This window comes from Chiroxiphia lanceolata, chromosome 3, assembly GCF_009829145.1.
Source record: "Chiroxiphia lanceolata isolate bChiLan1 chromosome 3, bChiLan1.pri, whole genome shotgun sequence".
NCBI classification, from domain to species: Eukaryota; Metazoa; Chordata; class Aves; order Passeriformes; family Pipridae; genus Chiroxiphia; species Chiroxiphia lanceolata.
In genome coordinates, this window is record NC_045639.1 from 72138089 (window position 1) to 72144376 (window position 6288).

The 6288-nt window shown below is 39.6% G+C and overlaps 1 long non-coding RNA gene across 1 annotated transcript; it reads left to right on the forward strand.

Moving 5' to 3' along the window:
* Nucleotides 1-3170: 3170 nt before the first annotated feature.
* Nucleotides 3171-6038, forward strand: LOC116784995. Its single transcript, XR_004356339.1, has 3 exons — nucleotides 3171-3451; nucleotides 4035-4127; nucleotides 5762-6038. It is a non-coding gene; the product is annotated as an uncharacterized LOC116784995 (long non-coding RNA).
* Nucleotides 6039-6288: the final 250 nt, after the last annotated feature.

Below are 6288 nucleotides of genomic sequence, written 5' to 3' on the forward strand. Positions count from 1 at the left end.
GCTCTTTATCAGGTTATACATTTTAGTAATAAAATCTAAGTACACTTAACTATATATACATGTCTTTAACTAATACATTTTATTGTTACAGTTAGCTTTGCAGCTGTTAAGTGCTTTAAGCAAGAGCTTTTCGTGTTATTGCTGGTATCTGTGGTTTTCTCCATCAAATTCTACTTCTCTAAGCCACTCTATTAACATCAAAGGCAGGTGAATTACTTAAGGATTAGAATGGAACACCTCTTAGTAACAATTGTTAATTGCTTCAGATTACTGATTTAGCACTACTTAATGTAGCTGCTGTAATATAACTTGACAGTGAATGCTGGACAGTAACATACTATTGACCTGCAAACCTACAATGGTCAAAATCATATTCTCCATGTAGTTGAAAAGCCTCACATGACTTCTTGTTCTTTCCCTGAAATGAAAAGAAGAGGAAGGAAAATAGACAATTTTTAGTGGCAAGGAATCACACGTCAGTGATTCACTAAATCCTGGTTTATCTTATTCTCATAAATGAATAGAGAGATGATTCTCCACGAAATGGTATCTTCGTAAGTTTCCTTTTCAAGTGGTAATTCAAGTTTATATTAAGTCCAATAGCTTCCCCTTGTCAAAATTTCCAAGTAACAGTTCTTTCCAGTGTGAAAAATGTCAATATTTGTAATTGAAACAGAACTCTATTTTTTAAGTGACAGTATCACAAGTTGGGCATCTCCTGTGCTTCTCAATCTTGATCTGCACTAGCATGTAGTTTTATGTTTGTTCTTTGAAAGCACTAAAAAAAAAAAAAGTGACATTTTGGCAACATATTTTAGAACTTCACATTTTTTTCAGGAAATCTTTTCCCTTGAATATTTTGACTGCTGCATTTGCAAGTAATGGCAATGACACAATTAAACCAGCCTCACGAAAGATGCTGACATCTAGATCAGGCTGGTGGCACTGCTATCTGTGCAGGGTCATAATTTGCACACCACTGTAATTCAAGACAGATGTGTTGTTGTTTTAGATTGCTATGCCCTGAAATTCATCCCATGACTTTAACCAGTACAAAAACTCCACATCACCTAAATCCCACTGTATTTCAATGAGTTATGCATGGCACACAGATAGCTTCTGCTCTGGGCTCTCTGGAATGTTAATGGAAGATACTATTAGAGTTGCCTCCTGAATTAGAGGAGTGTAAGGTGGAGTTTTTGAGGCACTTGTTGCAACCCTGTGGGAAGTCTGAGCTCATAACTATAAAATGTGCTAGCTGGCTTTGTAGCATGAACTGTCAGGTAAGGCTGTGCTAAAACCACCAACTACAATTTGCATAGGTTTTGGAAACTGGAGCTGGCGTGCTCACTTTGGGACATCCCCTCCACTGTTTGTGCTTTGAGTTTCAGTATTGTGTGAACCTGAAAACTCAAAATGAAACTGGCCATAGCCATGCACACGTTATCACTCTGTTGTGGGCAATGACTCTGTTACTGCTAGTACAAACTACAGTGTCTCCGATACCAGTCACGGGTTCTTCAGGAGCCATTTCCATTCTCCACAAAGAGGAGGCTTTGGCCAGGGCCAGTGCTGTAAGTCAGCTGGCATCCACCTGCACCATATATTCACATGCCCAGCCCATGTTTTTTGCAGCATTCCTGCCTGTATATGCCTGACTTCTTTTAAGATGGGAGATGTATGAGGGAAGATAATAGAGAAACTGGGTGAAAAAAAAGGTTGCTAGAGTCTTTTCCCCAAGTCCTTACAAGTATCAATGTTTCCGTGTTCAGGGATAAAACCAAGGTAGATTTACCTGCTCTGTGGTCTGAAGAATTTTTACAACTCAGCTAAACAGAGAGATATTTTTCATTTTGTGGAAGGCTCAGTTTTGGTTCATGTCAAAGAGCCTGAATGCTTTAAACTAAACTTAAGGTAATCTACAACTTTAGCAAGTTTAAAAAGCTATGAGATGTCTTTATATTTAAACTAGTTTTGAATCAGGAGTTTCTGCTAAAGATATAAATATGTGTATAAGATAGACATAGACATTGAAGAAGGTAGTTCTCTCCATAAAAATCCAGTGAATATTAAGTGAATAAGAAAAAAACTTGTCTAAATAAAATTAAACTTACTACATTTTGTTTAAAAATTCCCCAGTTTTCTAGCAAAACAGCAGAAAACCTATTCTGATTTTCAGTTTTGTGAGAAATCAATGAGAACTGCTGACAAATGAAAGTTAATGAATTAAAAAAAATCAAATATTTGTTATATAAATCTGCACGATTCTGATGTTTTCACACAACAATAATTTATTATTCTACATAAAGATTTCAAGTTTGCAGATAATACAGATAATTATTAAAATTCTTCTACTGCTGCTTCAGATTTTCCTCACTCAGGTCCCTCAACAATTGTCATCACTGCCTTCTTCTCTGTCTTGCCCATTAAAAAAAGGCAGAGAATGAAAAGCAAGTTTCATCAGTAGAGGATAACAACTTTTCTCCTACTCTTAAATCAGGATATTCTATAACTGCAAAGCAAGCCAACTTATAACTAACCAGCCAGAGTAAATATTTCTATTTGAGACAACTCCAACCCACAATTTTAAGAAGCAGATACCAAATTTCTAGTAAATAGGTGTGCGTAGTTACTCTAAGTTTTTGGTTTTGTAGAGAGCAGATGTGGAGTTTAGATGTTTGGCTGAGTGTTCCTAATATTTGTAGATGTGAATATTCAGGAGTTTCCTTTTGAATCAAGACAGAATTGTTCATCATATTGAATCATTTAAACCAGCTAAGGAAACCTGACCCATTAATCCCACCTGCAAGATACAACAAATATTGCCTTCTCAAAGTTCTGCCTTCTCAAACACTTTTCAGAAGTTGCCACATTTATAGCTATGTACTCAATGGAAATGAGTCCAAACTCTTTCGATCCCAACACCTTATCTAAAGAAAATGACATTACCTGCCTGCATTTCACTCAGTTGTTAGTGATTAAGTAACCATGTCTCTGGTTCTTCAGCTGATTGCATAACTTTGGGGTCCTGTAAACAACTCTTGCTCTATTTGTTCTTTTGAGATTGCCCTCAACTAGATCTTTCACAGGGCAATCACATCTCAGGTCTGATGTCAGGCAGAATGAGTACACTGTGCATCACAAGAGGCTTACAGACTCCACCCTGGAAACAGAGTGAGATGAACCTTGTGGACACACACATGTGTACACACTTGTGCACACACTAGCAGTGGTATAAGGAAACACACAGAGCCCAGAGCTCCCAGAGCCCTTGGGAGCTTTCATTTTTTTAAAAAATTGCCAGGAGATCAAGAGGAGAAACAGCGAACCAGGCAAGAACCAAATGAAAAGGGTTTGACACGTAGGAAATAAGGTTTGAGATGGAGTCAGGCTCACAAGACAGTTCAAGAATCAAGGGAGCCATGGGGACATCTTGCATTGATGTTAATAGGTAAATCTAGTTCAGAATGATCAGTTGAGTTTGCCCTAGAACCATAAAATCATTTAGAAAAGACCTTTGAGATCATCAAGTCCAATCATGGCCACTATTGGTGGATACTAATGTGATAATACAATGCAAATCCCAGCCTACAATGCTGGGAGGCTTGTAGGAAGACAAGCTAAAGGAAGACAAGCTTGTAGTTTGGAGGGGAAAACTTCACATATTTGTGATTGTATGACTACAACTATTTCAGATGTTATGGGAGTACCACCTTCTCAGCCCGTGTTAATGAGAGGACTAAAACCCAGTGGATCTGCAGGTGATATAACCCTGTCCATCTCCTGACCTTTCTGTCTGATTGCACAGGCTAGCTGGTTTTGAACATGCAGAGAGAATCTTTGCCATGCGATTGCTACTCAGACAGTGTCTCTGTAATTTAGATTATGAAAGGCTTGTGGTGACTTTCAGGTTTTGTCATCAATAGCGTGTTTTTGGCGTGGGTGGTGTAGATGTGCCAAGCCCAGTACATCATGATGAGAGCGTGAACTATTTCAGGTACTTTGCTTTAACAACTTTGCCGTGCTTAATTAAGTCACAGATTCATCCAGTAGGAAGGACAATCTAGAGTGTATCTGTACTGCATGAAGTACACATGGAAATCTCACCTTATGGGGAAAAAGAGGAGGTAAGGTATCTCTGGAGTACTCCTGGCACTCCTGCCACAAGGGGCACACTCCTCTCAGAGCCTCATGGAAGAGCTAGATGCATATAATGTCCTGCTTTTTCTGGTTGTGTGCTGGCAGCTGGTGTCACGGTGCACACACAGCAAATGCATAAGCACCCTCCGCCTCCTTCTCTGGTGTATGAGTTTGTTGGGATATTCAAATCCTGTCGATTCTTTATCTCCAGGAAGTGGCCTAAACAGTGACTGGCATTGGCCCTCTGCAGATTTACAAAGGACTTTTCACCCTCCTGCCCTTCTTCTCCTCACCCTGCCTCTACTAGGCTTTAAAATAGCTGTCTAGGCTGTTCCACCTGGTGGTCTTTGGGCATTAGGATGAGAGTGCTGGGATGATCTTGCTTTGCATATATAAGGAAATCTTGGCTGGTTTTCCTACTCTTTTATCTTCTTCCCCTAATTCCCAGTGCATACTTTAATTTATGGAGATAGAATGTGCTTTGTTGGTTGGGCATTGAGGACCAGTCAGATCAGAGAGGAGAACTGTACATCTTCATTTAAGCCTAGGGTAGAAATTCAATGCCATAGTAAACCTGAGCCTGTAAATCACTTTGTTCTGCTGGAGAGGTAACATATTACAGGACAGGAATGCTAAGCCCACTCCTGTCTTTGAATGGACATCAACTGTGGTGTAGCAAAGCAGAAGAGAGTGGATGACTCGGTTTCCTGCAAGTACGAACTTAATGATACTACACCATGCAGCCCAGAGAAATGGGAGTTGGTGAAACGCTCCATGCTTGACCCTAATGGGCAGTGCTCAGGATGTTGGTCAATGCTCTTCAAACAAAAACAAGCTCCAGTTTGTTCTATAAAATGAGGAATGCAGCACAGAAAACTGGGTCTGTGCCACAGCAAGGCCAGTGATCGCGGTGACTAAGAATTTTATACTGTGTTGAGTAATACTGTTCTGCAAGATGATGCAGGAGAAGGAACAATTTAGCACAGTGTATACTCAGATTTATAGAAAATCAGCTTCATGGAAACTGCCAGCAGAGCGGTACTGATGGGTTTGCATTATGTGAGTACCGCAGAAAAGCAAAACAATGCTGGGAAACAGATTGGTTTTGTTCTCAGCTACTATGCATAGATGAAACTTTTATTAAGACATGCCATCTAGCTCTGACAGCAGCTTGAACATTACCTCCTAATATTCTGGTGACCTAGGACCTGATCCTTTACCCACTGCAAGTTGTAAGTCAGTACATGGTTGATTGTTACAACTAAGCTTTTGGGGCTTAGAAGGTTCAGATTGCCCACGTGCAAACTGAAGACAGAGTTGTTAGGCTCTTTCTTTTCAGTGCAGCTGCATGCATGGAGTGGGGAAATGTGTAATCACTACCAGTTTCTTGGCAGTTACTCTTGTAAATTAAAAAGATAATTGCCACGTTGAGCCATGTGGTCCTTGTAGCTCATGTATATAGCTCTCATCCAATTCATGTGGATTTGCCTGGAAGAAGTGAGGGCAGTGGGGGTTCACCCTTACACTTCCTCAGAAGTAAAGGGACATGAAATCATGCTTTTACCTTTGCAAGTTGAAAATCTCCCTTCTTCCCCAGCTGACAGCTGTGCTGCGTTTCTAGGTGCAGCTGTGCCATCTGCTTGGCTTTACACCTATGGGCTTTTTCTGAAAAGCAGAGGACTGGTGAAGAATCTGTTCTGCAAAAGTCCAGTTAAGAAGACTTTTCATACCAAGATCATATAGACTTGAAAGAGATTGTTTGTTTTTTTGTTTGTTGGTTGGTTGGTTTTTTTAGGTCATTCTGACCATTTCAATAATGGAATGTGTTTTTAGAAATAAAGTAAGGAATGGTAATATCTTTTGTTACACTAACTGGAGAAAACCAGACAAACTTCAAGGCAGACCAGCTCTTCCTTAGATACAAACAAGCATGTTCATAAAATCTGTTTTATCATATGGCTGACTGCATTGATGTTTTCTCTGTTTCATTTTATCCACTAGCACTTTCTGTGCATCTGAACATCTACAGTGATGTCAATTTTATGATCTTTTTCAACACACATGAACCAACACATTCTGTGCTGTTCTCAAGTCTACATTTTAAAGGAAATTACTCCAGAACTCACCTCAGGAAAAGAAAAATGCAAG